The sequence below is a fragment of the Triplophysa dalaica genome, chromosome 13, assembly GCF_015846415.1.
Source record: "Triplophysa dalaica isolate WHDGS20190420 chromosome 13, ASM1584641v1, whole genome shotgun sequence".
NCBI classification, from domain to species: domain Eukaryota; kingdom Metazoa; phylum Chordata; class Actinopteri; order Cypriniformes; family Nemacheilidae; genus Triplophysa; species Triplophysa dalaica.
The window spans coordinates 22,003,773-22,013,158 of record NC_079554.1 but is presented as its reverse complement, the minus strand read 5'-3'; the positions used below and the strand labels follow the sequence as shown (position 1 = coordinate 22,013,158).

General features: G+C 40.0%; 1 protein-coding gene across 1 annotated transcript in view; it reads left to right on the top strand.

Moving 5' to 3' along the window:
• Nucleotides 1–1,747: 1,747 nt before the first annotated feature.
• tmem121ab (transmembrane protein 121Ab) overlaps nucleotides 1,748–9,386 on the top strand; it is a 29,685-nt gene continuing 22,046 nt past the window's right edge. Inside the window, exon 1 of the mRNA XM_056764750.1 lies at nucleotides 1,748–2,017. The gene's annotated coding sequence lies outside the window, so the exon portion shown is untranslated. The remainder of the gene's footprint in view (nucleotides 2,018–9,386) is intronic.

Genomic DNA, 9,386 nt, shown 5'->3' with positions numbered 1-9,386 from the left:
AGATCATGTGTTGGCAGCTCAACCAATTGGACTAAAAACATCACCGCAGCTCTACAAGACGTATCATGAGGTTGTGTATCGTGATAAATTCTGGGTGGTGTTACGATATATCGCAACACATGAGTTTGGGATTTTCAAATTGTCTTCTTCGAGCACACTTACTTGTTGTAAGTGTGGAGTTGCTGGTGTTGTGTTCAGATCAGATCTGGTTTGTTTTGTGTTTATCTCTGTATTGTCTTTCTTGGCTGTTGTGCGTCTGTGCTTGTTAGGCGATAAGAATACAGTCGCTCTGACAGTGACCCAGTTAGCCCTCAGTGTTGAATGTTTGCTGAAGGGCTTCTGAATCTCTCCAGAAAACACATTCATCACATCTGACACTTTATTAATGTGAGACCTGTTTTAGTCCACAGAGGAACACACATGTTAAGACCTCACAGACGCATCCCTCCGTGCATTCTCTGTTCTGAATGTTCTGCTGACATTATCATATGTGCACAGATAAATCCCAGAATGCAAAGTCACACAGTTGTTTTATTGCTTTGATCTGTTTGAAATGAACTCGTTTGTTCAATGTTTTCTGTGTGTTGTTGTAGAGGAATGATTTGTGCTGAATGTCCAGTAGTTCTTGTTGTGTGAGATAGATCTGCTGTAGATCAGTAGAAGAGAAGACGAGTCACAGGGGTCTTGAACAGAGAGCTTCTCTCTTACTCGTCAACAGCAGGTTTTGTTGGTGTTTGGACTGTGTGGTGGTGAACACAACATTGTGAAATGAGGCAAGTGCAGAAAAGTTGCCCAGAGGTGTCTACATGTGTGTTACTATGTGTGTGTGCGCGTGTCAAGGAGTGCATGTGTGTTTCTGTGTGTGTGTGCGTGTGAGCCCGCTTGTGTGTATCTGTGTATGTTACCGTATTTGCTTGTGAGTGTGTGTTTAGGCATGTTACTGTGTGTGTGCTCCTGTGTGTGCGTGTACATGTGTATGTTACCGTGTGTGCTTGTGAGTGTGTGTGTGTGTGTGTGTTTAGGTATGTTTGTGTGTGTGTGCTCGTGTGTGTGTGTACACGTGTATGTTACATTGTGTGTTTTTGTGTTACTGTGTGTGTGCTCATGTGGGTGTGTATCTGTGTATGTTACCGTATGTGTGCTTGTGTTTGTCATGTGTATGTTACTATGTGTGTGCTCATGAGTGTGAGTGTGTGTTTAGGTATGTTACTGTGTGTGTGCTCGTGTGTGTGTTTATGTCATTGTGTGTGTGCTTGAGTGTGTGTGTGTACAAGTGTATGTTACTGTGTGTGTGCTCCTGTGTGTGTGTGAGACTGTGTGTGTGTGTGTGTGTGTGTGTGTGTGGGAGGGAGAAAGAGAGAGGAAGAGAGAAAGAAAGTGAAAATGAGTGATTGTGCGTTTGAACATAAGAGGGAGAGTGTGTGTGTGTGTGTGTGTGTGTGTGTGTGTGTGCGTGTGCGTGTGTTTGAGTAATTGTGAGGAAGAGAGTGTGTGTGGGAGAGAAAGACAGTGTGCAAGTTTGTGTGTGTGTCTGTGTAAGGGAGAGAGTGTGTGTGTGTGCGTGTGTGTGTGTGTGGGGGGGGGGGGGGGAGAGAGAGACAGTGAAAATGAGTGTGTGCAAGTGAGTGTGTGCGGGCATTTAAGAGGGAGAGTGTGTGTGTGTGAGAGCGAGAGAGAGAGAGAGACAGAGAGAGAGAGAGAGACAGAGAGAGAGAGAGAGAGAGAGAGCATTCGGGAAGGAGGCGAATTGCATCGTTGTTTCAAACGTGTGCAGTTGCGAGAGGATCAGGTCAGACGCTGGAAAGCAAACAGGCTTATGACATCTGCAAACTATCTCCAGGCTTTACCCTTCGACATCAACGGTCTACAGAGCTTTCAGAGACTGACGTCTCACTACATGGGTTGGATTTAAATTCAGTGACGACTCATGGAATCGTATGGTGGATGGATTTCAATCTCCTCCTGGAATAAAAGAGTCATTCAGTCGTTGTGTATCAGAGACAGCGAGTGAGCGCAGGTGAGAAAACTTCATTATTCTAAAACCTGAAGCTTCCTGAAACAAAATATAAACAGCAGTTTAATAAAATAAAACCAAAGTAACAGATAGTTGTCAAGTGGAGCTGATTCTACATTTGGACATCAAGTACAAAATCTGTTTAGTGTACAAAACTAAGAAAAATCTCATTTAAAACAGTACAGATTAAACAATATACAACATGATCAGACAAGACAAGACAAGACTCCAACAAGTGTGATTTACAAGAATCATTTGTATTAGTATTAAAAATATGAACAAATGTATTTCCCATACATTACCCTATATGAAGATATTCTCCTATTTTACATGTTTATTATATGGTTAGTTGCATTATATTCTTGACATTTAGCCTCGTCACTCTCTTTAAAAATGGACGGCGGGTCCCCACACATCGCTTGAGAATCCTCTGTTGTGATCTGAGTTTGGTGGAATGTTGTCAGGTTTGTATCTGGATGCTGCAGTGAATTGTTGCTGCCGGGTTTTAAGTTTATTACGCATGCAGCTCCAGATCTGGAAGCCTCTTCGGGTATTTTATGATATTGGACAGCCAGCGCTTGATTTATGATGCTTCGGTGCTGTGAAAATCTCTTGGGAATGACCATGTTCTCCAAAGACCTCATAAGTGCTCCAAAGTTGCCTTTAAATACAGTACGCGATGGGGTTTGTGTTTGAGTGCGAGTATGAGATCAAAACATAAGAACCAGGAAACTATCTATGGTCCTCAAAATGTATAACTGTAAAAAGAAATCGTACAAAAACAGACATTTTCAGTAAACTGGAAAAACAGAAATATACCGTAAAATTATAGGATATAAGGATATATATTAAATCGTTTTCCTTGTAAATGTGTAGTACTTTTCTGTAATTTTATAGTTTAATTTTTTTTTAATGTTTTAAAAAAACAGAAATTGATCCAGATAAAGATTGTAAAATAACGGGTTTTCCCTTTAAAATTACATTTTCCCCATGTTTTCCTTGTAAATTTGCTGTCCTTTCTGTAATTTTACGGCTTTTTATTGTTTTTCAGAAATAAACTGTAAAAATATTAAATGTTAAAATCCAGAAATTTGGTATCCCTGTAAAATTACATGTTCCCCATATTGTTCTTGTAAATATACGGTCTTTTCAGTAATTTTATGGATTTTAATTGTTTTATCAAAAATAAACTTTAAAAATGTAAATCTTGTTTAAGAAACTGAAATTTTCTGGCAGCTGGGGTGAACGAAATTGATTATACAATAACAGGTTTTCCCTGTAAAAAAAATAGTTTCCCCATGTTTTTCTTGGAAATTTGTCTTTTCTGTTATTTTACGGTTTTTGATTGTATTTAAAAAAAAATATTTGTGAAATTTTACGTGGAAAATATGTAAGAAAAAGACAGTTTGTTTAACTGCACATGAGAGGTCTGGGGTCGGTGGTTTACTACTACGTGGAGCTTCAATCTGTCAAACGGGCAGGTCCCATTCCAAGATATTGACTTAAATTCGAGTTGGTTTCATGGCGTTCCTCATTCACTCAGCCGAATGTCTTCTGCCTAAAAATGCCATAAAATCCTATGAGACGTATAAAATCAGAATGGAAAAACGTTACGCCGGCCCTTTAAGATTTCCTCAAAGCATCAGTATTTGGAAATAAAAAAGAGATCATTTTATCACTTGCAATAATCAGACAATGGTTTTGCTCGTAAAACAAACACATATTCACCCCAAGGATAAAAGGCTTCATTTCGACTTCTTCAATTTGAAGACAATCGTCACTAGTTGCAGACTGGAATGGGTTCTTGTGATGCTGGGCTTTTCTCCAGGCGGTTCTCTATTTATAGACCCTGATGTATGTGACGGATATATATTCTGAATGAGTTTCATCAAGATTATTGTCATTGGCGAGACGCGTTGGGGTTTATCTAGAAGCCAATAATTGCGTTTCTCTATAATCTGTTTGTTTATGAGGACTCGCAGGAGAAAGACTCCCGTGCATGTTTAGATATGACACCCTGTAATACTGTATGAATGCTAATGAATCTCATCTGTGAGAGACGCTGAAAAGTCAGCGATGCTTTGAGAATGTGTAGACAGTCATGTAGCGCATCAACTAAATATGTCTTTGGAACAGACACGAATAAAACAGGCGTTGAAGCTTTTGCCAAAAATTGAATTTCTGTCATCATATATTTCTCTCATGTGACTGTGAACCTGTAACTGACCCGTTTTTCAGTGGAACACAAAAGAAGATATTTCGAGAAATGCCTCAGTGGTTTTGTGTTCATACAATGGAAGTCAAGTGTCAAGTCAAGTCTTCAAAATATCTTCTATTGTGTTCTGCCGAAGAAACAAAGTCATACAGGTTTGAAATGACATTCAAAGAGGAGCATTTCATCTACGCCAAAGTATAAATGTGCGGCTGGTGCTTCACATTCAGTAGAAGAGAACACACGTCGCAGAAGCCCAACAGAGCCGGATGGCACCTGTCTTCAGAAATGTCTCAAAACAGGTTCATTCATAAGAAACTGTGAGAATAGAGCTAACAAAATCTTCTTACTTGCCTTAAAGGATTAAACGTAGTGCCGCTGGTGAGGGATGATAAGAGCGACGGCTTCTTCTCGTGGCTTCCACAAATCCTCCATCACCTTCAGTAAACCTGCTGTCCAAAGAATGTTGACTGACCGACCCTGTTGAACCGGATTGATCTCCCTGCTTTTAAAACATGAAGTAACCTTGTGTTACCGCAAGAGTTTCCTTATTTATGTCTTTGATTCCAACCGCCATTGAGATAATGAAGCTGCTTTGTGAGACAGACTCTCGTTCTATCGACCCGCTTTGAATGAAGAACGTTCCTCTGATTAATCGACACGACCACATCATGGAAAAATTGCCACTTAACTGACCTCATGCAACACTGAAACTACCAGTTACACATGATACTTCATTTATACTTCAAACGTGTGAGCAAACAAGCAAAGATCACTCAGAAGCTTAGTGAACGTAAAACATTATCCTGGAAAAAAGGGTAAAAATGGACTCTCTCTCTCTCTCTCTCTCTCAAATGGCTCGTCTCTAAGGCCCATAATCCCCACTGACATACTGACTTCTATTTCAATCGATATGAAGCTGGCACGAGTGATCAATGAGAGGTGAAATATCCACCACTGAGACTCAGATGAGTAGAAAATCAAGTCACTCCAGACATTTACATTTCTGTGAGCTTCATCCTGTATACATATCAATAAAACACGCGATGCAGTGAAGTCCTGACAACAAGACACAGCAGCACGGTCTGAAATATTAACCAATGCTTACTTATTTCACGTACTACATTAAAGTCACCCAAATCTCACATCCTTCACTGGTTAAGCCAGAAGTTCCTCGCTCTTCGTACGACTTAAACACGTCTCTGCTGCACATTAAACAGGGACGGAAGAAACATGAGAGAAAAGACACACAGCAGTTTTAATCTCATGAATCACACACACACGCGTGCGCATGCACACACAGGTAGTACTGGTGATATATTGGAGACCTTCGTTTCCTAAAGGCCCACAGTAATTAGTCGTCTGATGTGAAATCAATCTGTAGAAGTGGTTAGGCCAGCAGAGATTTATCACACATGCACACATGCACAGACAAACACACACATAAGTGCACATACATTTTTACCTTTTCATGCACACACGTGTATGCGCACACATGCACAAAGACACAAAAAAACATACACACACAAGTGCAGACCAACATGTTTATTTTTTCATGAACACACAAACACATGTAAGCACACACATGCACAAGCACACACACAAGTGCACGTAAACACACAAAGATACACACACAACTGCACACACATACATGTAAATACACACAGATACACACACAAGTGCACATGCACACATATGCACACATACAAACATGTAAACACACACAGATACACAGACAACTGCACACACATACACAAAAACACGTAAACACACACAGATACGCAAAAAAAGTGCAGAAGCACACATATGCACACACATAGACAAAAACACGTAAACACACATGTATACACACGACTGCACATGCACACATATGCACATGGTAATAAGATTCATTAAAAGGAAGGAAGGAGGCGGGAACCGGCAGACATTAAACACAAAGATTTAATACAAATAATAACAGCCGGCGGCCCCTCACGGCCGACCGCCGGCGAACAAAACAAATACAAAACACAAGAACATAATACAAACGTTGAACATGTTTGGGCCCGGTCCTCTCTCCTCGACGGTCCGGTCGCTCGTTCCTTTTACATGCTCCCTATCTCCTACGTGATTCGAGCCCGGTGTCCGCACAGCTGGCGCTCATTCACAATTACTCACCGGACTCAAACCACGGTCTCGCCCCGCCTACTCTACTACACACATGTATACACACAAACATGTAAACACACACATATAGACACACATGTGCACATGCACACATATGCATACACAAACATACATGCACACACACATTCTCAGACAAACACAAACATGTACACGCACACACACACACACACAAGACCACATGCACACAAAAAAGCATGTGCAAGCACACACAAAAGCGCATACAGACACAAGCACTCACATAGTGAGAGCAATCCCAAGTGCACATGAACAAACACACACATACAAACAAATGTGCAGGCACACACAGACTCACACAGTGCACTGGAACCACTAAACTTTGCCACTGCACTCATTTCTTGTGTTTAATAAACTTACTCTATGTGACCTAAATATACAACTGTCTCATAAATATGCAAATGCATTAAATCCCACAAACACACACACACACACACACTATATATCTAAACATAAGACTGAACTGTACATTATGTTCAAGACACACCAGCTCTTTTGACTTTAGACATCTAGAGGATTCTGGCAACAACCCAGAACACCCAAGCACACACGAAAATCCACTTACAATACCTTAGCAACCTCTAGAAACACCCTGGCAACCACCCCAAGCGACGGCTTTTATACGTGCATGTGTCACTATAAACACTTGTTTAACGGATAGGCGTCAGGGTGGAGGTCACACATTCTTTCTGTTATCCGCTCTTACCGTACACACATCTTATCCTCAATTGTTATTGATTTTATCTTTCCAATTACTGTGTCCTGCGGCCGAACGAGAAGAGAAGAACAGCAGAGAGAGAGGTGAAGCTTCCTTACTGCTAAATAAATAAAGAGCTCTAAATGGAAACAACAGTCGGGGAGCATTACAGCGGATCGTGACCGCTGATGGCGTCTCTGCTGTATCGCTCCCAATTTATTTAAGGAATTATGCAAATGAGGCGATGGCGAACACCCTCACAAAATGAGCGCTGATGATAAATTACAAGGGTTAGATCACCACGAGCGGGCCGGATGTGAGCCTGAGGTCAGAGAGGATGAAGCAGAAAGCATCGCTCTTTACACACACACCTGTATCTGCTCTTTTCCATCGTCAGGATCATTAGACCGTATACACAAACATCCATCAATACAATTCTGGTGGTGGGGATGAATGAGAGAACACGTTTGTTTTTAATAAAAGCATTAATTTACATTCAACTCAGGTGGTTTACATGAAAGGATTAACTTTATGTCAGCCACTCGGAGAATATATATATATATTCATAGACATATATATATACAGTATGTAAGGGATAATGTACAGGCAGCCGGTTGTTATTGCAGAAATAATCCCCGACAGTGTGATCAGGACGTGAAGCAGAGGGTCTTGTATCACTTGTACATTATCCGGCTTATTACACGGCTACTTGCCATTTATAATATTTTATGTGTAATATTAACCTGCCTATAGTAAATGCTAGGCATGCATCAATAGCATTTTTTAAAGATCCAGTACGAGTGAATTTTTTTTCTGGGACTCGCCGACACCGATGTCTGTATTTGTATTTTTTTCACACACATACATAAACAGTATCTCACAGTAGTCAGTACACCCCTTACGTTTTTTGTAAATATTTTATTATATCTTTTCATGTGCCAACACTGAAGAAATGACACTTTGCTACGATGTAAAGTAGTGAGTGTACAGCTTGTATAACAGTGTAAATTTGTCCCCTCAAAATAACTCAACACACAGCCGTTAATGTCTTGGCAAGAAAAGTGAGTACAAACCGTAGTAAAAAGTTGGGCCCAATTAGCCATTTTCCTGTATTTTTTTCTTCTTTTTTCTTGGTGAGGAAGCAATTTTCCAAGCACAACACAGAAGCTTCTAAATTACAAACAACTCCACCGCCAGCACTGCCACATAAAAAATACTTCTTACTTTTCACAAACTTTCAAAGCACAAATTTTACGAGTACAAGTACGGGCCTAATACCGATACTGGTATCGGTGCACCCCTGGTAAACACTGCACCATACTAGAGCATTTCTTCATGTGTGTTACATACAGATCTATTTTTGTCCTTCACATCAAAACGATTAACGTCAGCTCACATAAACACATAAACACACGCAGGTGCGCACACACTCATTTGGGCTTGAAAACACACTTTTGTTTGTCGTCTGGCCAATTTGTCAACCCAAGCAGCTACAGAATGCGTCCCTGTGGAAAACACATCACTTTTAGGTCAACTCAGATCTCTGCTTCAACACACACACTTACAGTTCTTCCAAACCAGGTGCTGTTTTACAGGTAAATGTGTCTCTTTATGCACCACTGCACGCTTGGTAAACATCTTACAGAAAATTGTACTTTTGCACTGTCTCACAAAACATCACACAGTTTAATAAGCAGATGCTGCTGGGATGTTTTCTTTACTTGAAATCAGATGCGGAAGAAGAGTGTAATTGCTTTGCAGTTTCTGAGCGACGGAAAATCTGATCTGAAGCTCCATCACTTTATCTGTTGTCTGATCATCATTACATCGGAACAATTGTCTTAAAATAACAACGTTTTCAAGACATCATAATGTGGAATAAAATACTTCTACTGTATAGTGAACTGTACAGCAAATTATACTTTGTTATGGCAACTATTCATTTCTAAAAGAGGCTGTAATTTTATTTTGCTATAATCTACTTACTATTTGACAATTATCCACTCATAAAAATAAAGTTTTATACATTAATGGTTGGAAATGTATAAAATATCTTCACGGAACATTATCTTTACTTAATATCCTAATGATTTTTGCCATAAAAGAAAATTCGAATTTTCCTTGGCGATTACTAAAAATGTTCTCGTGCTACTTCAGACTGGTTTTGTTGTCCAGGGTCACATATGAGACAGCTGTCTGACTATCACTCTCACCTTACACAACATCTGACATGTTTTCTTTTCTTTTGGAAAATAAATGGACAGAATGCGTTACAGTGATGT